This window comes from Cololabis saira, chromosome 2 (genome assembly GCF_033807715.1).
Source record: "Cololabis saira isolate AMF1-May2022 chromosome 2, fColSai1.1, whole genome shotgun sequence".
NCBI classification, from domain to species: Eukaryota; Metazoa; Chordata; class Actinopteri; order Beloniformes; family Belonidae; genus Cololabis; species Cololabis saira.
In genome coordinates, this window is record NC_084588.1 from 18,558,599 (window position 1) to 18,585,696 (window position 27,098).

Below are 27,098 nucleotides of genomic sequence, written 5' to 3' on the forward strand. Positions count from 1 at the left end.
TTGTTCATGAACAGAACAACGTCTGGCTGTGTGAAGATGTCACCAGCAAAAGTTTGTCAAAACGCACCAAGGAACGTGCAGTTTGTGCTGTCTTTGTCTCAGTAATATCCTTTTTTATAAGGATGCAATAGTAACATTTTCCACTTTTAACTGCATTTCTTTTAACAAATCTTTCCCTGACCTGAACAGGAGTTGTTCATGAAGTATCTCCGCTTTCACAGAAAGCTTGAAGAAATCAGAAAACACTTCAGACAACGTAATCTTGTTTAAGAAAGACACAATAGTTTTATTTACCATTATAAAGTAATTACAATTTGTTCTGCAGTGTCTGATGTCCACTTTAGGAAACAACCGGCTTCTGAGAATGTTGCTGTGGAAGATCTCCGTTACATCAGGTCAGTCATCAATATTAAATTGCAACAAAGAAAAGAAGTCAGTCCCGACTTCTATGAAAGCACATATTTGCACAATCTTTGGATTTGACAGTTTTCTGCAGAAGCAGCTCGATTTGACTCATTTAAAGTGCGAGACATGATCATTCCCAGTTGCCTTCCATCAATCCCTCTGAAATATGGCTCACGTTGTCTGGTGTCAGGGTTAAATAAACGTCATTGTCTTCCTGCTGTGGAAGAGAAACGTATTCTATAGTTTCTAAAAACCAACCCTTTTAGCATGTAAAATGTAGCTACATAGTCTTAAAACTGACAGAAGTCTTGTTTTTCAGGATCCTCCGAGTTATCTGTGGTGTGCTTTCAGCTTGCACCGAATGCTAACACAATGTCAATGTCCCATAAACGCATTGAAGGAAGTGGAAACGAGACTAAATAGATATTTTAACTGCAGTGAGATTGTTAGAAAATTACAGAGGACATAATTGTATAAGATTTTATCCCAAGAAGTGAACAATAGTACTCTGTCATCCCAGGATGGGATTAATCTAAATGTTGGACTTCCAAAACTGGTCTGTGGTAAAAAGGGGAAACTTAGAGAAATATGAACCCTTACAGGTGAACATAACTAAAAAAAAGAATGTGATTTATGGTTGGACTTATCAATGGCTGATTAAAAGATGTAACTATGGAGCAGCGGTATGAACACAGGCCAGCTCTTCTGCCTGAGTTGGGTGACTGGATGTCTGATGAAATGTTGTCATTCCTTCCACTCCGCCCACAAGTTCACCGCTGAGTCACTCCACCAACATGCGAAGGAACAAGACCTGATTGTTGTGTTAAATATCACGCTGACCACTGAACCCACTACGATCAGCAGTCATGTAAAGAATCTCAGGAGAAATTCATCAGAACCAGAGTTGAAAAGATAATTCAACTAATCCATTAGCTGACTTCTTGGCAACAAAATGCATTTGCGCTGAGAGTCTTTTTACAACGTTCCAACATGTTCTAGACAGTGCAATAAAACTATTATTCAAAACCATTATGATTTGGAGAGTGTTCAGCAGAGAGGTGCAGTTTCTTTACGTAAATCATGTCCAGCTGTGATGAGTACAACCCGTCTAAACAATGAACCAGAAAATAACCTGAGCTGGCGAACACTGCGAGACAGGCTGACTGGACAGCCAGGCCAGCATCACATGTATTGATCCACGCACACGCGCACACGCGCACGCGCGCACACACACACACACACACACAGATTTCACTCTCACAGAGTCAGAGATCTCAGGTTGAACGTTTGCCAACACACTGCAGCACTGCAGACGTGGGTGTGGCCTCACTAAAGCCTCTTTCAACAGACCGGCCAGGGCTGTTTTGGGACAAAAAACACTTTTAAAAAGCGGGACTTACTCAATATTCAGCAAATAGGTCATAATCTTACAGATAACTAAACTAAATCAGTTTACATTAACAGATTGTAAAAGTGATTAAAATCCAACTGCTGTGCTTAGAGGAATGCCAAAGCAATTTAAAGACATAAAAGGGAAAAAAAAGGTGCAGTCAGAAAAAATGTGTACATTTTGTTCATTATTTCGAGCATGGGAGAAAACAAAGATGGGGGAAAGATGAGGACAAAATATTTATGCAATCTAAAAATAATATTGTGGCTACTTGGAATTAAAGAGGTTTTTTTTCTTTTTTAAATAGTTTGCAATAAAATGCGGCAAATTAGAGGGGAAATATCAAGTCATCATGTTGTCAGGGAAGTCAAAACTAAAACCACCACCGTATGTCATTTAAAGTTAGCTGTGGCTACGAGCTCCTTCAGCCGATCTCAAACCAAAATAGCTGCAGATCTGCCGGCGGACGTTTACACCTAAATATGATGGAGAAATCAGAAATTTCTGCTGCCTTTAGCCGATAGTGGGTTAGTAATAACTGCTGATTACTTTGATTAGCTTGGTAGCATGAAAATTATAGATATAGAGGTGATAACAACTAGCTGTGTTGGCTGAGCAGACTCTCAATCAATCATATTAGAAATAAACGTATTGCTTTGTATGAATTCTCCTAATGTGGTACAAAGTCAGATGCTCACCTAACTAATAAACATCCGGATATCCGAGCACTCCAAACAAGTCCTGCTTTTTGAACATCCAAAGCAATGTATTCCTTTCTCAATAAGTGTCTCAAGAAAAAAAGTATTTTATTTTACTTGAAACGGACAATTGCATAGTAGACTAGTGCAGCCTCACACAGTGAAGCTGTTGCTACTCTCTCTAAAATGTGGATTAACTCAAGTGCCACAGAGTAAAATAAACCTGGAGGAACAAAAATGTGTGCATGTAATGTAGCACATTTTGAGACATTCCAGTCAGCACTCTGCTTTGATGATGACAGAGGGCTGAGTGATCCCAGTCAATTTGCCGGCCTGCACAGGAAGTGTTTGACAAGTGCTAAGTAAATGTGCTCAGCCATTAGGAAAACAGGCCTATCTTTTAGAACAAACACTAATCCCACTCACTCCAGAAGCGTGTGTCAATATGTGATTTCTCGGTGCCAGCAATCTGCTTGAATAACCTGCTGCAGCAAGAGAAGCAATCTCTCTCTGCTTCCACTGTCGAACAGCAGGGAGCTTATTTTTACTTATTTAATTTAGGAAAAGAACTGGGAATCTTTGTATAAGCAAATGTACAACAAAAACTGAGCACACAATGCCATTCCCTACTTTAAAAACCCTAATGTAACATCGGCAAAATAGACTTTCTCCAGTTCCCCAACTGGCCGCTACAGGCTCGCTCCAAAAGCAGGCCAATCTCCATTGACTCCCATGTTAAAATGTCCAACTTTAGGGCAGAAATAAACATATTTACACCCTGGTTCAAAAGACGGTTTTGGTTTCAATAGTTTGATTTTACAGCCATGACAACTCCATGAAAATTCTCCAGGTACAATTTTTGTACCACATTAGGAGAATTCATATAAAGCAATAAATGTATTTCTAATATGATTGAGTGACAGTTGGATCAGCCAATGGCTAGCCATAATAACCTATTCATCCGTAATCGTCATGCTACCGCACTTAGCGAAGCAGCCAGCAGTTTGTACCAACCCTGTGTAGGCTAAATGCAGCAGTCATTTTTGATTTTGTCATCAAATTAAAGGAGAACTGTTATGAAAAACAAGTTTTTTCTTGCTTTAACATACATAAAGTGGTCTCCCCTCAGCCTGCCAACTCAGAGAAGGAGGAAAGCAACCAAATTCTGCAGTGCCTGTACAGCTGCCCAGTGTGATGTGGCTTTTATGAGCCGTTCAGATTCTGCACACTTTCGTTACGTAACCAAAACCGCCATTTTTCCGTAGCGGTGTATCACGTCATTCAGGCAGCCAATCAGCACAGAGCCTCATTATCATAGCCCCGCCCACTCAGAATGACGCATAGATAATGAGGTTAGAGAATGGGAAGATAAAGACATGGCTCAGAGGCTGAATTTCTAATTTATTTAGCAAAAACAATCAAAAGCTTGTTTTTAAGATATTCAAGGCCTGTTTAAAATAGGTATTAGATGCCACAATAGGTCCCCTTTAACATCTGAAATGGCATATTCTGCTGTGAATGTTTCCCGGCAGCTCTTTCGATGGAGATTGGCTAAAGGGCAGGTCACCACTGCTAACTCTGATTGACATATGGTGGGCGTGTTCCCATCGGCTTCTAGGAACAGTAACAATTATATTCAGATACTGAAGGTCTCACACATAAAGTGTTCTTTTCAAATGTAGTTTCCACTACCCAAAGTTAAGGCTGTGATGGTAACCACAAATCCTGGTATTGATCAGCCTATTTACTTTACTATGGTCATTGGCCTCCTTTCTTTGGTTGCAGATGCTCCCTTCTCCCCTCTGGGGTTCAAGTGCAGGGTCTCCTGAGGGGCTAGGAAGTCTTCCGCCTCCTGGGACTTTCATCCTTTTCCCTGTCAGCCATTGTAAAACATTGACTGCGACAGGTTCTATTCAAAGATGGGCTTCCAGCAGTCAAACCACGTCTGAGACCTTGCTATTTACCAGACAACAGCCGTCCTGGTGGCCCCACAGGGCTCCATGAACTTGATGAACTTGATGAACCCAAACTGACAACTGGTTTCAAAAGAGAGGAGAGTGGAAGCAAAAAGCTTTGCTTTGCATATCAAGTCCTGGAACTAGTATGGAGGACAAGGAAGCCTACATTTCTGAGACTGAACACTGCATGTGGAGCAAGAATAATAATGACATTTTTGAATATAGGACAAAATTTGGCTTTTGAGGGCTTCAGATAGAGATTGATTAAAAATCTTAAAATTTACAATAATCCAATGTAAAGAGGTTAAAAACAGCCCCCGGCTAAAATGGTCCAACCTGGAGGTGATAAATGTATAAACATGTTTTCACTGTCATCTTGGGATAGGACGCACCTTATTTTTAGTGATTTACTCAGATGAATAGACTAGATGAAGATCATTTCGGAAATGACTCCAATGGTCCTTACAATAGTATTGGAAGCCAGCACTTCTATAATCCTGAGGATATTGATCATAACACAGGTATAAAGAAAACAGAACCGGTCTAAGACCAGAACCATTGTGGAACACCATAGGTAGCTCTGGTGTATAGATATCTATGAATGATGCATAATTCATATAAGAAAACTCAATTCTAGCAGATAAATACCACTTAAACCAGCCCAATGAAGTGCACCATAACTGTCAAGCCTTAGCAATAAAATGTCAAGTTCAGTGGTGTCCATCCATTAGAATCAATCAGAACCATCACAAAAAGATCCTAAGCTAATCAACTGTTCTTATAGGCCATTATTCTGCAAACCAGGCAACTGATGTGTTCATTAGTTTTGATAAAGTGGAAAGTAAAGGTTTGACAATATCTAAAACATCAGGATCCACATCTGGCTTTTTATACAATGATTCAATTACAACCAGTCAAGAGAGAGAGAGAGTTCTGAGGTGTTGATAAGGAGGTAAAAAGCACGTAGTTTGTGAATGGAAAAGATGACTACTCCAATTGTCACAATTTCAAAATAAAAACATTCACAAAACCATTACTGCTCAGCATCGAGGAAACGGGTTGGTCAAGACCAACATGACTCTTTGTGAAACTGTCTAAAGTGCAGAAACCTATATTCTCTGTATGAGCAGTGAAGAGGATGGATTTCTATGTCTTTTTATCAATTAAAAAAAGTCATATCTTGGAAATAGCAGCCATCAAATTTAATGGAACAGAATTTATTTTCTAATTTTCTCAATAATTGCTTCAAGGTGCACAATCGTCCCTTGTATATCTTTTTATCTTTCTTAATTTAATGTAGAAGAAGCAACAAAGGGCTATTGTGTCTACCTGCGTGGGGTTGAAGGAAACTGCTGTCCACGGTATTCACACAAAGATTTAGGAAACAGAATTGATATTAATTATTATAAATCTGGTTGAGGTATTTTTCACATAGTCACCTACATGAAGTTAACTGACTTAGCATCACCGTTAGTTACAATTAAAAGTCTAATTTTTAAAAAATGATCAAAAAGAGGGTTATCAGGAAATGCCAGTACCTGTTTCATAAATCAAGCTACTGGCAGCAGGAGATTGTGGTATTGGTGTCAGTTTTATCACCATCTGATATTCTGTTACTGAGACTGCCATTCCTTAACATCAACACCAATACCTAAAACACCCTGTAAGGATTGAGGAGGAAAGTGTGAACCAATTATTCGCAATTTTAGTGTACTGGTCCCAAAAACAGTGACATTTGATGCTGAACAGAGTCACTTACGAACATAAAAGAGAAGATGAGCTGAGCTACATGAATAGCCTGGCCAGCCATGCTAATTATTTTCTGCTTCAATACAAAGACTTAATCCGACTCTGCTGGTTTCAGCTTGGTTTCCAGGTGACAGTATTAACAGATGCAAAAGAAACTGGACAACATTGGAGACGCTTTCAGAGAAACAAAGCGGGTGAATGAGGCAGAGCGACAGCCAGGCTAGTAGCAACAAAAGGTGGCATGCTGTGATGGAGGAATGCCGGTTTTGCAGTAAAAACTTAGTCATTCGAGGTGTTAAAAATTCTCTTGGATGCTTAAGTATGAACCATCACATAAACCCCATCACCCCATCGTGATTGGTCCGGTATATTCTGTACCAGTGGCTGTGAATGGGAAGGGCACCGGACACACTTGACAGGAGAATTTTCACAAAGTGAGAGGCTATGCTGGCCAGGCCACTGCTTCACACTTCTGGGAGTGACAACAGAGAGGCCCCCCCACATTAAATCATCTATGTTTGCATCTGCACACACACATGCTTCTGTGCGTGTGCCTGGCTTCATTGCTTGCTTTCTGTCGAGGTGTGCCAGGAAGCCCGGGTGGATTTATTGAGTGGTGACAGACGACCGAGGTAGAGGAGAAACCTTAATCCAACTTTACATTCTGGCTGTATTTAGACAAACTATAGCAGCTTTTAGAAAACACCAGTGCACAGTGGAAGGAGACTGTGAAGTCTTGTCAGTCTGTGACCACCAGCGCCTTAAAGTATGCAAAAATGCCATACACACAGAACCCAAAATAACCACATACAGTACTAGTTATTTTCATCATGTGCAACATCGCTGTGTTGGCTGTAACTCTATACAGCCGCTAAAAAAATAAATAAATAGCTAAAAGCCACTCTCAATAGTGGCCTCATAAAACCTGGAGACACTTACAGTCCAGACATCAGCAGAAAGAGAGGAAATGCATGAGGTGCAGAAAGAAGCTTCCCAAATCTGGCCGCCATACACTCAACTGGAATGTAATGGTGAGGGAGTGACTGGCGGGGGCATAATGTCCTGGAAAACATGGAGTCACGTCCCGATTCACAGTGTTCAGACACAGGAACGGGCAGGAAGCAACAGAAACTATGAAAGTGTTGTGACTAACGACAACAGTGTTGTCTACAATTCCAGCAGTGCAGCCAACTTCAGGCTCTGAGGTATCTGAGAGAAACTTTTATGTTATCCAGAGTGGAAGAGGACACAACAGGGCGGGACAAACGTTGGAAGTAACACCAGATAATGTCCTCATGAACTGACCCTTTTTTTCTTTTCTCCTTGTTTTGGGGGATAGCGCCCTCATCCATCAGTCCTACAGAGATTTACTCTCCATCCCTCATTTATATTAACAGCAAAAAAACAACAGAGAAATCCAAGCATGTGTTTCCTGCCATGTCCAGCTGGCTCCAGCGGAGATGCAGGTCAGAGTTCACCTTTGTTCAACTCTGAGCAGCAGATGAGCTCCATCAAACACTAGAAACACAGATGCATTGTCTGCAGAGCAGGATGAGACTTTTCTAAACTGATTTGTCATCATATTTAGCTTATAATTGTACTCATTAGACATATCTCTGTGATTTTAAACCCGGTTCTGTGCTCAGAGTACGTAAAGCTGTGGGGAGGGTACAGTGGGGGCTCTGGATCAATCTTATATCATTTTTTTAAGAGCAAAGAATATATTAAGCATCAAATAAAATGTACATTTATTACTTAAAATGGAGAAAAAAACGTCCTCATCGAGGTTAAAAATAAGAACACAGATGAGCCAACCTGATGCAGTTAAATGGATATGATTCATCTCAGAGTGACGGAGAGTTATCAGCGTCATTTCTCTGAGTCCAGCTTTAGTATTGCATGAACCTGTACCAGTCTAGGATATCCTCCCTTATTGTATTCCTTTGAAAAACACCTATAACTTCAGTTTCATTTAAATTAGTTAAACAGGTACAGTCCTCCTACTTACTAGTGCAACTTAGGTCTTTGTCTTATTGCGTTGACAAACCAGGAGAAAAATTACTGAAAAACTGCAATAAACTTAAAACTTCAATCTTTTCATATATTTAGATTTCTTTATGTCTTGCTTTAGATTGTAGATAGCAGCATCTGCAGGAGTATCAAACACCTATGCCAAGGCTGGACCAAAACACTCCGAGCTACTTGCTCATTACGTGAACATCCAGACTTCAGCTCTTTTTCTCCACCCTGACTGGCAGCACATCGGCTGCAGCAATGCTTCACTTCATTTTACCATGTGGGAGACCTCAGCTGTGCGTCCGACAAACCCTTCAAAGCCTGGTTGATGCTTCAACTGTGAAATTACGGCGCGTCGACGTCTTAGCAAAGAAACACCATCAACTTTCTTCTGCATCTTTGTATTTTACGCTACAACTACTTCTTTGTGCTTTTGCAACCGGGTAGAAAGATTGATTCCTGCATTATCAGTTAAGATTATTGATGCTCCACAGTCATCAGCTCCAGCTCACATAAGTGAGTACGTCTGTATGTCTGAGATACATGTAGAGGGTAAACAAAAGGAAGCTCGGGACTGCAAACTAACACGCTAAAGAGAAGTACCCGCAGTTTTTGTCTTTTGTTTTTCCTCCTGGCAAATAGTTACATTTCAAGTATTGCTCTTCTGTCGTGCACTCCTCAGCTGACCTCGCACACATTAATGGTTTGGTCGCTCTCACACTCCTTTTAGTCTCGGGTGTATGCACTTTACTTATTCAGTCATGTGCATATGGACTTGATTCATTCAATACCGCGACTGAACATGGGCCACACCAGTTACACGTGTCTGACAACTCCCCTCATGACTACCAAGCACTGAATATTCGTTGCAATCTCCTACCGACGCTCCAAAGGCAATGAAATGGTATTCAGGCCGGCCCTCATGGATACAGACCGATATTCTTTTTTTTCCCCTTAATTTTTATTTATTAAATCTGACTATTCAGCAACAAATGCAACTAATTTTAAATTAGTGATCTAAATCTGAAGATTTTTTGAACTGGACTTTTGCACGTACTCTGATATAATCCCAAAACGTTTACCAAACTCTTTTTACCCACCATTGCACACGCAAACAAGATCCTCTTAACTGTTACATTTAGTGATGTGGAGGTTGTGCTTTTTTCTTTATGCTAAAAACATCAACTAAGTTGCACTGTTTCGAAAAGAACAATAATTTAAATTAATAATCTGGTGAGGAAAGCCCGTTCTGTGGTGGGACAGGAGCTGGACAGCCTGGAGGTCAAGGGACAAAATCTGTTCAATCCTGGACAAAATCTGTTCAATCCTGGACAAAATCTGTTCAATCCTGGACAATCCTTCCCCCCCATTCTGTCCAACGAGCTGTGGCTGAGGGGCGGCTCATTCAGCCAGGTTCCGGGACTGAACGACTCAGACGCTCCTTCATACCAACAGCCATCAGACTTCATAATAACAGCTGGAATTAACCTCTCCCTACTCAGGATGGACTTTTTCTGATCTCCCTCCCTTTCATTGTTGTCTATTCTGTTGTATGCGGCTGTGAGACTAGAATTTCCCCCTGAGGGATCAATCAAAGTATATATTAATCTTTATCTTTTCTCTTTAACTACACGGTTCAAGTTTTTTGACATGTGATGCAACAAAGTACACATAAAAGGTTCTAATAATTTTTGGACGTGTCTGTAACTTTCCATATTCAAAAAGACTGGAATTTTCGATTTATTATTTAAAATGAGAAGAAGAGTAAAAGCTTATGAGACCGTCACCCGTGCAGGCTGTCAGCAATAACTAGATAGAAAGGCTGTGATTAATATAAGCTTCTGTTAATCTCTAACTTCAGCTAACAGAATGATGTTTGTGAGTGGGTGGGTGAGGGTTGTACCCTCGAGCATGTGCGCCGGTGACCTCTCCGTCATTAGCCAATGCCTACGTCATATTAGCAGGGCCTCTGTCCGCACAGCCAGCCATGTCGGAGCACAGTCGGGACAGGTGGTTTTATCCCGGCGCGGCCATATGCGAGCCACATGTCAGGCATTAGCCGGCCAGCGCTAGGCTAACGCTGAGCTCCACTGCAATGCAACCAGGTGAGGTGAGTGACTTGGCACAACCACGACGCTAAAGCTGAGCAATGTGGTCAGACCAGAAAGGAGGTCAATCCAATTAGTTAATTCTGCAAGACAAACATTGGGATGCAGCCCTGTCCAAGAGAGCTGATCTACCGCCCAATCTTCTGTGCTACCTCACACACAGGCGTGGAAAACCAGCACTTTTTATCACTTTCAGGAGTCAAAAAGTAAATGACTGAAGAGGATGCACATTCAAACTCTATGGTATGCAGTGGGGGGAAATAACCCACCGCCTAATCCAAAAAGCTGGACTTGCCCAATGTTTGACCTTTGTGAACTGCAGAGCTAAATAAGATCTCTAAACATGACCTCCTGGCATGTTTCACGTATCATATCTTTAGGTTGACATTTGAGACCTGTCCTCACAATAGCTGTCAGTCTTCATCTGTTCTCCTTTCTGCAGGTGGAGACATCAGGAAGACATCATTACATCTCAGGTAGCCAAAATGGCTTTGCTTCATAAAAGACCCAAGGAAAGCAGATTAGAAAAAAAAATTGCCCCAGGTAATGTACGAAATGCTCCTGAGAATCATCCTGACTCAAGTCCAGTTGCGTGAATCCCAGACTATCGCTACATTAATACGTTGTTTCGGTTTTTAAAAGCAAAACTTTTATGTCACCAGTGACCTTGACCATTAAAAATGTAACTTTTTTATATTCTGCAGACCTTGTTTCTGAAACTTTCTCAAAACCCCCTCAAAGTTCCCTCAAAATACACCAGAATCAGGCAACATATAGAACCACAAAGACAGACAACCACATTCTAGTACACCAAAGGAACCATGTGGTTGGAAACATCAGTTGAGGGGGCACGCAACGATGTGCAAATTTGTGCATTAATGACCTCTGGTACTGATGAACCACGGCACGGAAGAAAATTCCAGCTCCTGCCTCGGTCCTGACGCAACCCTGAGCTCAGTGTTTACTGAGCAGAAGTCGTCATGTCTGGGAGACAGCAGCTGTTAGATGTTTATGATAGAAGGGAATCGCATCACCACACTTTCTGAACCCACCATCAGTTTACAGTCGCAGAGTTTGTCACATTACCACTATTTTTTACTAAGCATGAAAACTTATTTTCAGCCTGTTTGTGATTGCTCTTCATCTTCCAAAAGATTAGTTGGGGAGTTAGGGGGGAAAGGAACGGAGATGCAGCGAATAAAGTTGATGATGATGAAACAATGATAATTTATCATTAATGCAAAAGTCCGATCTGATTCCTGCTACAATGTTCATGCTCAGCCTTAAATGTGCCATGGGAGAGATGAGACAAAAAGAAAAAAAAAAAAAAAGAAAAAAAGAAGAAAATCGCCCTTTCCTCAACTTGGCATCAACTAATCCAAGACAAACTACCGGAAAAATCTACAGTGCAGCACATGAGCAGCTGGGATGATATTTCCATGCGTGTTTAGCTCCGGGGTGACATCTCATGTTTTCTGCTCCATTCCAGATGTGTGTGCTTTTCACACATGTTTTATTACACCACATCTGGACATGTGGAAAGCACAAGATGACCACAAACCTCACACACCACATGAGAAGCTTTCGGCGCAGAGATCACCTGCAAAGGTTTATGTAACCCAAGCGGGGAGTGCAGGGCGTGTGTTGAGCATTTATGTAACAGACTTAAAATCATGAGGATGGAAAATGGACTGAATGACATGAATGAAGCTGGCGTCTCAGGGAAGCTACCATAAGTCCAATAAGAGAGGGAGACGATGAAAAAGAAGATATTTTTGTCTTATAAGGAGCAAATTAAGCACAGTTTCTGTAAAAGAATTTAAAAAAAAAAGGTGAGAGTGAGGGAGGACATGACTGAGCATCCAGGCAGGCGTCTTCAAACATGAGCTCAATCTGCTCCTGCAGCTCAAAATCTGTCAGTGATGGATGACACTGGAAAAACATCATCCAGCCAGCTGAAGAGAGACCACATTACAGCAACAAAGATGAGTGCATAGACTGCAAATCTCAGTGGGTGTAACACATTTGGCAAATTTCAACACTGTTGGACCCAAATATTTGAAGATTCGTTTGTTGGGTGAACACCTGGTTTTGAGCTCCATATATCTTTTGTAATCTTTTACCAAAGCTGCAGAGAGTCTAAAGAATGATATTCTTGCCGGCCCTAATTTTTACCCATACGGTAACATTTTAAGTCCATTATCCCGGGTTCGCCAATATTCCTTCATCCACAGACAGCCTGAAAACCCAAAAGTAAAGCACAGCCAGATATCAGTGTTATTTTCCTCTTGAGATTTAGTCTGGTTCCTTTGACTCCCAGGAGGCGGTGCCAACAGATGCAGAAGAACCTGGCTCCGAAGGTCATTGGCAAACAATCGATCGGAGAAACGACACGCGACACCAGCAGCATGTAGCAGGGTGGCGTGTAGTGGTGTAGGGATGCTGGTGACTGACTGTTGTCTCTGGCGCGGTAAAAACAACGTATTTAATGCGATTCTCATTCACGCTCCTGTATGAGTCACCACATAAAGCTCCACTCTGTTGTGATTGGTTCGGTGGAAATCGCTGTGAACGGGAGGGGAACGAGACCCCTTTCATAAGAGAGAATTTAGACAAAGTGGATTCGTACAACTGGTACAAACGAGCAGCTTACTATCACGTTACAAAGAAACTAATGTCACCACGAGCAGCTGCAAACTGATATTTGGCATTCAATGGCTAATAGCCATTGATGGATAATTAAAATAAGTACTGACAATCACTCTGTTTAGCATCACAACGTTTAGTAAAAATGAGAAAGACTCCCCACTGACACATTTATACCACAACTGTAGGAGCACAGAAACACTTCTTCGGTCGCCGTTATTCAGACCGCAGTGACTCCAGACAGCAGGTCTTCTGTGATTGCGCTCGGCTTCGTGGCTTCTACTTCGTTTGGAAGAAAGCTCTTTCTGTCCGTCCTGTTTCTGATGCACTGCCGCAGGTGTAGTCAGTACATCAGGACAGCTGCTCAAGTCTGACAGCAGGTGCTGACTGATCTGTGGTGTGTGTGTGTGTGTGTGTGAAAGAGAGATGCACCTGCAGACAGCATAAATGAAGAGCCTGTGAGGAGATACAAGCAGGCGCTTTGTCAGACTGCAGCCAACATCTGCTGCTGACGACTGAATAGATGGCTAAAGAAATTAACAAGAAATATACGACACGGGGCCACAAGACTTCTAAGAAAACCTTCTTTATCAATTATGAAAATCCGCTGACGATATGCATCTGCACAGATGTTGAAGCTTATTTATCAGTTGACAGATTGACCGTCTCAGCTCTTCGCAGCTGCAGGGGCGTCAATTGGGTATGGCAAGGTATGGCAGCCGCCACACCTTTGCTTCAAGGGTTAAATGAAAATGTTTATTTTTTTAAATACATTTATGGAATAACTACAAATGCAAATAAGAACAACATGATCGATTTCACTAGTTATTATACACTGCAAAAATTCAAAATCTTAACAAGAATATTTGTCTTATTTCTAGTTAAAATGTCTAATTTCTAGTCTCTTTTTTTTTTAAATCTCATTACATTTAAGACAAGACTCAAAAACAACCATTTTCACGTGTTTCAAGTAGATTTTCACTTAAAATAAGTAGAAAAATCTGCCAATGGAACAAGATTGTTTTGCTTGTAATCAGAAGATAAATCTTGTTCCACTGGCAGATTTTTCTACTTATTTCAAGTGAAAATTTACTTGAAACAGGTGAAAATGGTCAAATAACAAGTTATTTTTCTGGTAATGACTCTTGTTTTAAGTGTAATGAGATTTTTTGACTAAAAATTAGACATTTTAACTAGAAATAAGACAAATATTCCTGGTAAGATTTTGAGTTTTTGCAGTGAGCGAGACTGCATTTGAAAAAGTTCAAATTTTCTTGACCACACAGATAAGCTCCATAGCAGACTTCTGTGATGAGTATTTGCTGGACGTGTTGATTGATACTCTAGTTAAGTTCTGTGACTCGTAACCTTGCCATACCTTAGCTTCGACTGAATTGATGCCACTGCGCAGCTGCGGCAGGTTTCATCTACCATTCTGAATACAAACTACAACTATAAATAACTTCACCATGTTTGGGTGCGCCACACCCCAAATGATGAATGATTTTAGGATTTGTCGAAGTCACAACTGTCTCAACTTCCTTCACCAATCCGGATTGCGTTCAGCCTCCACAAGAAGCCAAAGAAAACAGTGCTGCAGACCCCCGTGAGACCTCTCAGTGACCTCTGGCCTCAAGCTGCTGCAGAGCCAGAAGCTGTATCTTTTTGCACAGATGGGATGACAAAGCAGGAACAGTATGTACTCTGCTTCCACAGCCACTAGTACCAGCGCTCTTGTATACAGTTTCTGGGGGAAAAGAAGAGCCTGGCACCAGGGTGGCGAGATAAACTTTCAGTGAAAAGTAACAGCTGGAGCGGCAAGAATTCTTTATCATCCGAGCAAAATACCAAAGTGAAACTCTGCTGTTACAAAGTCAGCAGTCTCTGTCTCTTTCACCGAGTTAAACCAATTAAAGAAACATTTTATTCACAGTAAATTATAGCAATACAGTTTGTACATGGCTTTGAAATAAATCCTAATTAAGCAAGTTGAATTTATTTAGCGAAGATTACATCTGTAATTGCTTATAGATAATAATATTTCATGGTTCCATGACTGATGGGATTTCTTTTTTTCCCCTTTACAGTCACTGCTAAATAAACTAAGGCTGTGACGGATCAAATAACTCACATTTCAGATCGTATCAAGGTTTTAGAGCGTATCACGTTTTTAGAGCGTATCACGGTTTTAGATCGTATCACGATTTTAGATCGAATCACGCTTTTAGATCAGATGCGGTATAATTTCACCCCTGAAGCATAAACCAGATCGGACTGTTTTTTAGGACTGCCAAATTTCAGAAAAAGAAAGTAGGAGGTAAATGTTACTTTACTTTCCATTTTCCAGTTGGAGATAAAAGACTACAGTAAACAAGCAAAGAAAAACATTCAAATGCTCGACTAAACTTACTAAACAAAATAATGCCATTTTGAAAAAAGAAAAATGCAGATGACGCATCAGGGATGATACCTGCTTAAATCTGAATGTTTTCAAAAGTAGGTGTAAGTCTTCCTTTAAATCAAAATATTCATCCAAGAAGAAAATAAAACGGCAACGCTCAAAAAACTGCAGTGAAGAGACACTGTGCCTGCTTTGTGTAAACCAGTTGGACAACTTAACTGTTCTTTAAATCAAATCAGTTGCCTACATTTAAAATGCTGACGTACCGTGACCGTTTTGTCAACCTTTAAATAAAGCATAATCAGATAAAAGGTGACAGGTGCTGCCAGATGTACGTACACCCCATTGGTTCGATGCGGATCCTCATCAACAGGAAGTCAAAATGTGGCCATACTGCAAAGACTTGAAATACGTCTTTTAAGCTTCGCTGCATGTTCGATAATACTGCTTGCCATATATATATATATATATATATATATATATATATATATATATATATACATATACATATATATACACATATATATCACGTTAAAGCCACGCCGCTGCGCCAATCTGGATCTTTTCTTTTCACTTGGGAAACGCTGATCATGTGAGGTGCTACGTGACCCTGTACAAAGAACTGAATAATTCATTTAAAATGAGGATATTACAAACCAACACTCTGAAGTTTAATCATGCTTTCTAGAACAAATTAATCAAAAGTTAATTAAAATTTAAAAAAAATCTAAATGGGAAATGTCTTTAAAATACATAAATACAGGAAGGTGTATTCTATATACACTATTCTGGAAACATTTTACTTTAACCCAAATAGTATAAATTCAATATTCTCTGGTGCTACTTTACGACTGATTGCCTTATTTAAAAAGATAAACAAATGTTTGAATGTATGAAGGTCAAGAGAAAAGCTTTTGGATTCATTTCCTGAAGCCTGTCTTTATGAGCGTGAGTGATGACGATTTCCAGGCCTATAAAGATCAGAGGAATGACATGACCATCTGAAGGAGATAGGGAGCAAAAGTCATCCACGGGTAATCTATCAGCTTTTATTATTTTGTAAATTAAAATACAACCCAAGGAAACAGATTTATTGGGAACTGGCGGATGATCACAGTGGGAGAAGTAAGAACAATCAAAACAAGTAAAAACGACAGATCTTTACACGAGAAATACAACCTTTTGGCAGAACACCTGTTGTGTTGTGAGGAAGTTAATTTTTCTTTAGCATTTTTCATTTAGAGGATTTTCAAAGAAATGGACCCAGGATTGAACATTAGGGCTTATCAAAAGAAGGAAGTCTTGTTGCTGGTGGACTGAAAAACTAAACGCTGCTGGGGATTTTAACAAACAGAGACGAGAGCTAAAAAAAGACGGGAAATTACTATACGAGTGTTGAGAAATGTCATGATTATACAGTAAAAGTTTTACAAAAAAAGTGATTGTGTTGTTATGGAGGATGCTTGCTTCATGCTGGACTGTCCCGACCCACAGCTGTACTCCCTCCATTAGTGTATTTGAGTTAAAGAAGACAAACTCGTACAAATGAGTGGGCATGACTTCTGGCCTCCCCGTAGCTCATTCAACCAACAACAGAAAACTACAGAGGGATGACGGCACTGATAAAACTCTCAGGTTAGGACTTTATGGATGGTGACACAAGTCAACCCTCATCCCTGAAATATATAGGTCAATCTTGAAAATAGACACCATATCTACGTTATCACACCATGGTGAGAAGGAAAGGTGCTCATAAACCAATAAAACCCATCCCTGAACTCTGAATGGCTGTTGTAATGTTCTACAAAAGCTCTGAGCAAATGAAATGGTACTGAGGTCGGCTCAATACTCTACTGCAGGGATGCATTTCATCCTGGGCCACGTCAGCATCAGCTCTGCACTTAAGTACATTTTATTTATATAGCACCTTTCACAGACAACGGAATGTCACAAGGTGCTTCACAAAAAATAAAACATCAATAATAACACAAATAAAAAACCACAATAAAAGTAGAAATACGATAAAAACAAGACAATACCGATAAAAGCTCCTAGAATAAAGTAAATACAATCAACATGGTGGTCATAAAACAACCCTCTCACTACTAATGTTTAAAAGCTTGGAGAAACAGGTGGGTTTTAAGTTTGTTCTTAAAAGCATCGATGGCACTTAGACTGATGGACAAATAGAGAGTTTCCACATGTGGAGCATTATTGTGCTTTCACGTCAGGAGGTGCTCCCTCAATCAGTTCAATCAGTGGCCAGATTTCAAGGCTAGTTACTCAACTACATCAGGTTTGGCTGCAACATTTGCTGTAGATATTTTTTTTTTAAGTCAAGTTAGCATACTTATCTCCTTGTTTACTATTGAAACTCCAATGTCAACTGTGTCCTTTGGGCACTGCCAATGTCCAAAATTAGAGAAAACTTCTAGAAAACATGTTTTTACTTCCATCGCTCTTTAAATATCCTTCCCTATGAATAAACGTTTCTTTCCTTGAATATTTTTACTCCAAACCATCACTCATCCAACCAACATTCGGTTGCGAGAGCATCTGAGATATAAAAGGGCTGGAAACTGTTGTCCGATATGGTGTGAAACGTTCACTGGCTCCAGGTGAATTGCTCACATGGGTTTGCTTACGTGATTGGCCCAAGTGGACCTGGGTAAGACACCTATTTGGGACCTACACATTCATCACCCATGTACGTGAGCAGTTCTCATGGAGCCAACATGGAGACCTTGAACAATTATTGTGTGGCCCATTTTTCAGCCATTTATATCAGATGAACCCCACATACAGTACAAACATTGGCTGCCTCAGCTGTTTCTCTGGTGTAGCTTTTCAGTCATCCAGGTCATGGTAACTCTCAAAAGGCTAGAAACAAGGGAACTGGACTTCCTTTTCTTTCGAAACTCAAATGTCAGCTTCTCTTTTTCCTTTGGATCTCCTTTCCTTTTGAATCTCAAATGTCCCATGTCAAAAGCAAAGGAAGTGCAGTTGCCTTGTTTCTAGCCCTTGGGGGTTATGAGTTTCCCCTCCAACAGCTCACATGCAACTTGGATTTTCTTGCTGTAATTTTTAGGATGAACATTTCAACAGTGGATGTCATTATCAACTTCCTGGAATCAATTCAATTTTCATTTACAAGTTTCCATGTGAATGGAATTTTGAAAGCAACTCAATACTGATTCAGGGGTGACCATGCTTGAATATGAAAGAACAGGCAAAGTAAAAAAAATACGTGGACATGAAGTATAAACTCAGCTAAATATGAAAGTATTTACAGTAACTCCACACCCTACCCTTCCTTAACCTCAATAACACACACGGTTCTGCAAACTTACACTCATGTGATTGATGCAACACATGACGAAGTGCTCAATAATTCCCTTTCATCTTGTCCTTCTTTCCCATCTCAGCTGAATGAAAACAACACTTTCAGAGCAAAGTCATTTTTCCTGACTCCACCTAAGCTGGGGAGGAATTGTAATACATACTAATCTGTTCAGGGTGTGTGGGGTCTCTTGGAAGATTGTATTAAATGTGCAAATGTGCTCATCTCTGTGTGAGTGCAGGAGTGTACTGAGGTAGCAGCTGAGGAGAAGCTGAGCAGTGAAACTGCTGACCTGGGATGACTCACAACGGGTTATTTGTGTTGGCCAGGAACTCAGCAGAGCACAACAGGAGCCCCCAGCACTTGCTGGGCCATTGAGATCTGGCAAAACAGCAACAGAGTTTTGCAGATCAGCCGCTCGAAACCCTCTGCTAATATACACACCATTAAACCCCGCTTCTGCGTGTGTATGATGATATGGGAGTCAACCGGAAGACCATTCATTCCCATGGGAACCTCCATAGTCTCCAAGAGGTATGTGAAAAGGACGTTAATGGTTTTTCCCCCTTTGGAATTTACGTGCGTTTGCAGTTTTTTACATTTTGGAACATTGGAAGAAGATGAACTAAAATGCTAATTCAAGTGAACAAATGTCAGATGAACTGAAAACAAATAGGACAGTTTGTTAAATGACAAATATATTGAATATATTGAATGTAAAAATCAATATAACAATGAATATTTGGATACATTTAGATGTATTTGGAAGAGATAATTGGCGAAATGGGGGAGTGATAGCCTAGTGGTTACAGAGGTGGACTTGGGTCTGGAGGACCCAGGTTAAAGTCCTGGGACTGCTCCTAGTCTAACTAGCAATGGGTTCAAAAGCAGAGGACTAATTTACCCTTTTGGGGTTAATTACGTCTTTAAAAAAAAAAAAAAAAAAAAAAAAAAAAAAAAAAAATCATATTGAGACCATCTTTATAATTTTAAATATCTGTAATTCTCTGATCAATAGCTCATGTACAAATCGAGATCGTAGAGGCCCTTACGTTGGTTTACTAACCAAATATTGTTTTGTTTTTTTTGTCATTGTGCATATTCCACAAATGGTTAAAATGAGCTTTTCTTTAGTGTTGGTTCAGCTGTGTTGAACATTCCCTGCACTGTCACGTAAAGGCGCCACATGATTTGAAGTTGGAGGCAAGTCGGTGGTTGCCAGTCAGCCAGTTGTTATGTGGGAGCAACTCAAAGACGCAAAGCTGCTCACTGATGCATCATTGAGCTATTACAGATGACTGACAGAGCTAGCATGATAAATATTTGAAGCTGTGAGGCGACTGCCCGGTTGAGCTACAGGCAACGGACCAAGACCAGCATGGGGAGGACATTCCTTACCAATTTACAGTACATTTTTATGGTAATCCTCCTGAAAAGCTGTAATTCACCTCAATTCACTTAAGTTGCAGAGCTCCAATCCAAAACAGTCATCTCAATGAACTTCATACAGAAAGCAAACAAGTTCAACAAACCCATAAATAGTCATATCGTGACAATCGAAGAAAAAATATCCTATTTATGGAACCCGATAGATGGTAATGAATCTTTACTTTGATACAATCCCTATCCTGAGCAAGTACAAGGCGACAGTAGAGAAGAAAAACTCCCTGATTTACGAGAAGAACGTGCAGCTGAACCACACTCAGGGAGGACAGCCGTCTGCCTCAAAGTCTCCTCAAAACAAACGTTTTTAACGACCTATGTTGCTCTTTCATCGTCTTGTTTTTTCTCTGAAGAAGAGGTGCATGCATAAATCCCTGTGCTCGGTCTAAGTGGTTACAATTTGTTGCACACCATCAGCTGCAAACAGATCCCAGAAGACCCTCATGGAGAGTGTAGATAGTAAAATATGTCACGCGCATTGTGCATGGGAAGACGCTGAAACAACTTTTGAAGCTGGGGTGGAGAAGAGGATATTGAACAAACCGCTATCCATCCCGGATAATGTAGCCCGGATGACCCTCACAAAACTCTGACCAGAGAGGCTGCTACAGCGCTGCTGTCGTAGCGGCCGGTACAGGAAGTCTTTCCAACCTCATACCATCACACTCTACAACAACTTACCTCTGTCCCACACTCTGGAGCTCTGAATCTCTTAGCATGTGGTAACTGATAGTTTTATATGAAGATTAACCTTTGTACCCAGAATCTTTTATAGTCTTATACTGTATTGTTGTTGTTTTATATATATTTTTTATAGTTTTGTGTACATGGTTAACCTTTTATGTCTAACCACGATGTTGTGACACCGGAAATTCACAGTTGAGATCAATAAACTACATCCATCGAGCCATCTACAGGGCATTTCATACCATGAGTACTTACTGAAGTTCTTAGAACTTTTTGCATGTTCAGACCGGGGGGGGGGGGGGGGGGGCGGGACTTCTAATGATTGTAATTCCTTGTAACGGTTCCTATAACTACGGTAGACAACTTCTGAAGAGGATCAAAAACACACCTTATGCAAGAATTTTGAACAATATTCATTCCTGTCTTAGGACACCTTTGGTGAAATGTTTTAATCCACATCAAACATTGACTACTGCTGCTTTCTGCATTTTTATAATAAATCAACATTTACATATTAAATTATTGTACTGATTTAAATTTAAATTTTAGAGCAAGTCTTGCTCTCACGTTAAATACTAGACCATCCAGAGGGGGAGAAAAAACATCTGGAAAGAGTACAGAGGTACTGGACCAGAATACATCCAAATATGTGGTTATGTGCTCTGCTACCTAACTATCAGGTCACCAGGATGCCTCATACTGTAGGAATTTAAGCACAACTGGCATTCAGTGCTCCACTATGTGTTCAATTATTATTAAATGTTGAGTAACTTCCTGAAAACTTCGACAAGCTGTCATATAAATTCAGAGGAGGCCCATGTCTAGTGAATGAAGACTATGAAGATTGCCACAAAGGAACAAAACAAGTATGGGTCTGGTACCCCTCCTTTTACCAGCTATGTCTGAGGCCTCAATTCAAGACAAATGTATTACGGATCATCTTTCTCAGTTACGCTGCTCTTTTATCACCATCAGCTCTGAAACCAACTCCGTTGTCCAAGCGTTTTTCTCAGTTGCACTTTTTCTTTTTGCGGTCTCAATTCTGAAGCGAGTCAAACCGGTGTTGCGTCTATCTACAGTTGGGAGGCGAGACATCGAGGTCTAGGAGCTCATTGGCAACTGAATGACTCAGCAGCGCCTTATGTCGACATTGACAGAGACAAATTGTTCATATATGATAAAGAAGGGGCCGACATTGAACAACTTGCCTCCACTTGCTGCTTCTCCGTGACCAAGACACGTGAGCTTTTGGCTTTTTTCACATTGACGCAAGGCACTGAATCATTCACTACCTAGGGAGCTATTAGATCTTGGCTATGTCCCGCCTACCCGATGTAGATTGAAGCGGCGCTGATTTTAAATAATTTTTTTAAACAAGGGAAAGGGAAATGCATTTATTTTTTGTAGTGATGCACCGAAATGAAAATTTGTGGCCGAAACCGAAACCGAAAATAATAATAAACACTTGGCCGAATACCGAACAATACCGAACATGGTTCTTCGCAGTTTTTCATTTATTTTGCCAATTTTTTCACCATTGTATAAATCAAATACATTTGATTTAGGCATGCTTTTCAAAGAAAAAAATCTTTTACAAAATTACAAGGTAGAAAATATTTATTGAACATAAAAAAAATGATTTTTTTTTAATTTCCCAGCATTATGTTGTTTTGGTTCCACCTCCTGGTGAATGTTACGTAAAATTCTTATGGGGTTAGTTTTTGGTTGGCCAACGATTTATGTAGTGCGCAACGTTACGTGACGGAGCGGCCAGTCTATTTCCTTATTTTACAACGCCGTTATTAATTGTTCGTTTTTTTTCCCCACTTATTCCACCGAACACCGAAAGTGTTTTTTTGCCATTTTCGGCCGAACAATTTCGGTTACCGAATAATCGGTGCACCACTAATTTTTTGTGACCTATATTTATCCAGGTAAGTCAATTGAGGACCAATTATCATTTACCATGACAATCTCAACAAATGGCAGCACAGAAATGCGAACAACAAGGATTATTATGAACCACCTGGCGACCCAACCGTTGCCCCAGTCTGCAGTCCAGCCTCTCATTACTGATTTTCATTGTTACACACAGGGACACAATCACATTGCAAAAGTGACGCTCTTTCTTTGATAACCATATCATCGATTTGTCAGAAAACACCTTAATGAACTCACTTCCTTTAAAATGTCATCAAACACCTACAGTGTTACTGGAAACTAAAGTGTTCAAGTGTGAACGAGTCTTATTATTAAACACAGACTGCGCGTACTGCATTCAAGAGAATGAGTCCAAACCTACGTACCACAAAGAGTGATCCCCATGGAGACAAAAGATGATAAAGAAAACCCAAACAATGCCGAACTGTGAATTCCCCCGTACAAGCGCGCAGTCAAAAGAATGTCAAGTTAAATGTTGAAGGTAAACAACGTCAGGAATGACAGACAGCAGATAAGCTTTAAAGCATAACTGCGTGAAGTACTTGAGATTCTTCACCTATGTTTGTATTCATCTTTACATCTGCAGGGTCAACTGAAGTCCACAGCAGCTGAGCGCACGAGTAAAATATTTTATTACGCTTTAAAGTCCAACCTATAGTGGAAGCCTGTCATGCTTCTAACAACCTTCATCGGGACTGAAAACACCTCCATCTGAGATGCTGAACTTACTGGGTTTAATCAGCACATGTCCTTACAAAGCTTGTTTTCATCTTTTTCTGAGGCTTTTTAATTGAACCGCTCACACAACTCTTTCCTAATTAAACCCATTTCTCTCAGGATATACAGTATTTGTCCCCCAACTGACCGCGTTTGCCCATTTCGCTGTTTTCGGTCGAGTTGGAGAGATGACCTGATCAAACATTAACCCTTGAAGGGCCTGAGATGCGCTCCATACATGACACAGGTTTTTACGACCGGGTCAAGTCAACTTCAGGCTTTTAAAGAAGACTTCACATGACAAAAAAGTGCCACTGTGGCAAACACGGACTATGATTAACTTAGAAGGTATTTCACGGCGTGAACACTGAATTCTCTGCAAATCTACGATGGAATTTTACAGCCATGTAATGAGTGATGCTTTACAAACTTATGTGTTAACAACTGAACTTGAAATGTAAAAATGATCATATTGGTGCTCCAAAACACAAGTAAGGACGATTAAGTAAAACTATAACTTTCTTGGCGTTTGAATGAGAACAAACATGATTTGGACTCTTTTCTGCCATCATCTACGCATTTCCTCGTCACTTGACAAAATTAAGGTTACATCAGAAAACATGAAGTGAAAACTTCATGATTTAACTCCAACCAATATATTTTGCAGTCCACTTGCATGATGTGAAACTGCATCTGTTAAGGCCGTTACATCCACAAGTACCAGAGGAATTTGTTCCCGCCCCCAGAGCTGCGAGAATAAAGAATTTCTTTCTCACGGCTCTGGTTTGGGTTCTCACACCTTGTTCTCGACACATCGTCTGGGCAGAACTTTTTTCTTGTAAGGTGCCTGAGAACTGTTGTGTGATTGGTCAGAAATGTGAAGTGGGTGTGGTTAATGCTGAGAAGCAGAGGCCACCCCCGCTTTTCCGCCGGTGCGGACGTTGGTGCCACAACTCTTTTTTCCACAACAACAAATCTTCCTCCTACATCAACTCAAAATCTCTCATCAGTCTTTGCCTGCGTGCTGTCGTCGTTCTGTTGTTTCTGTCGGGACAGTTTGCAGGGATGCCGCAAGCCCAAAGTTATGACCAACTTTGGGCTTGTTCACTTTGTAAAGTCACTTAGCAGGTTGTGGGTTTAGGGACTTGTTCTGTGAGCTCTGACTTGCTTTGGGCCTGGGCATGTCTTCAGCTTCTTTGACCAGTAGGAATCTTTCTGGGCGGCATAGACCCAACGTGACCGCACACCATTTGTAATCAAAGCGTAGCAGCAGGAAGCGTACACAAATCACTGCAGCACCTGGCAGCTCGTTACGTCAGGACAGGCTGCACTGTTCACGCCACATATCCTTCCTAAGCACATGATCTCACTTCTGTATGGACGCTCATGCTAAGTTTGGTTGCAGTTCCTTGACCGACCGCTAGAGGCTGGCTGCAAAACTCCATCGACTCCCATGTTAAAATGTCCAACTTTAGAGCAGAAATAAACATATTTATAGCCTGGTTCATAAACACATTTTGGTCTCAATTGTTTGATTTCACACCCATGACAACTCTGAGGGGGTGAATGTTTTTGTACCACGCCAAGAGAGTTTATATCAAGCAATACATTTATTTCTAATAATGAGTTCCAGTCGGTTGAGCCCAATCACTGGCTGTTGTCACTTCCTCATCCATAATCGTCAACGCTCTCGCTCTCGCTCAGCGAAGCAAGCAGCGCTTTGTATTAACCCAGCGTTGTTTAAACATGACGGTCATATCTCATATCGCCGTTGAATCAACATGTTAAGGGTATATCCCGCTGGAAACATTTGTCGGCACCTCTGCAAGTATTCAGTTGGGTTTCGGCTGAAGGAGCAAAGCTAACTTTGATTGACATGCAACGGGCGTGTTCCCGTCGTCTTGCTAACCCACAGGGCTGCACCCTATACTGAGGAAAACGGACTTCAAAAATCGGTCTTCAGAAACCAAATGCTTTGTCCTGATAGCAAATTATATGAGTGAATCAACGTTGAAATATGATTAGGCAGAAACATTGAATCCATTTTGAAGGCTGGTCCGCGACAAACAGAATACGTTGATTCAACGTTGATTACACATTGGCATTAGAATGGGTGATTGATTGATGGTTGATCCACCATCAATTGTAGAACGTAACCAAAAAAAAAAAAAAAAAAAAAAAACCTTTTAGACCATAATTTAACATTTATTTAACATCTTTTGCTATCTGGGTACCCATTGTTATATACAGTCTACGATCCTTCCTTTTAAATAAAATGAGACATTTAATTGTGATGTGATAATAATGATACATTTTGACAAAAAAAAGTGGGTGAAATATTATTCCCGTTCGTTCCTGTCAGCCTCTTCTCTTGCACGAATGTCGGAAACTGTACTGATTCTCACTACAAGACTTTCCTCAATTTAAATACATTCATCACAATCATTTGAACATTTACCTTAATAACTACTAATGAACAGTAATTATAAGTTTTCATTTTTTCTTCCCATCACAGAACATTATGATGAGAGGCTGATATTATTAGATGATGTTAAAACTGGGATGTTTTTCTACTGAAAGAGACTGTGACTATAAAATATGTGTAGATGAACAACCAACGAGTTCTTTCAAAACCAGTGGTCTGTGTTAAAGTTAGAGATCAGGAATTCAGAGCCATTTACGTTAAACCGATGGAACATTAACTCCAGTAAAAACAAAAAAGAAAGAAAACGTTACTACAACAATGGCATTGGATCTGTTAGTGACAAAATCCCCCTACGAAGAACACCTAAAACAAAAAAAAACAAAATCATCTTATACGATACATTAATGTGACAACTCTAAATCAACCTGCAGCTTTTCTACGTTCCTGCATGAAAGGCTTCAAAGAAATGAAGATAAACGATTCCTTTGAGGTAATTTTGGCTGCTGCTCCTCCACTCCTCTCATGTATCCGTCGCTCCAGTAGCGCAGCAGTTCCAGTCTGCGAATCAATCACCAGCGGGCAGATATGCAATCTTACTGTACAAACAATTACGGGCTGCTCCTCTGCACTCAAAACTACTCACTCGTGTTGGCGTGTTCAGAACTAACACAACATGCTCACACATTAACCCGAGAGACGCACAAATGAATGGCATTCCCCAGAACTGTGTTTGCCGATCTAAGAGCAGAGAAATACCAAGTCGGAGTGACTTGTCGCCTTGCTTCTTCCCTCTGGACTCGGCTGTGACTTTCAATTTAACACGGATGCTAAAAAAACAGTCACTTTTTAGTGTTTTAAAACAGGATTAAAGGGAAATAAATCAGTATATGAGGAGAGTAATGCCTCCACCTCAGTAGAGCACATAAACACGAGACATGTTGAATGCTTTCGGCTGGCAGACTGTTTCAATCATGAGTGCATCCACTCATCTCTGGTTATACTACACTAACAAAGAACAGTATGGTCATCTGTGAGTGTGGCCCTGCTTACTCTAAGAGGTCCAGAAGTATATATCTGGCGATCAGGTGATGTGACATTGAGCGAATTAGTAGCTTATAGAATACAGCAACAATCCTGACAACATTCAACATGTATTTTCTTCTCCGACTATGTG

At 40.5% G+C, this 27,098-nt stretch overlaps 1 protein-coding gene across 1 annotated transcript in view; it reads right to left on the minus strand.

Annotated features, from left to right (window-relative positions):
* The window catches only part of myo9aa (myosin IXAa), a 132,721-nt gene that overhangs the window by 72,402 nt on the left and 33,221 nt on the right, over nt 1-27,098 (minus strand). The window lies entirely within an intron of this gene.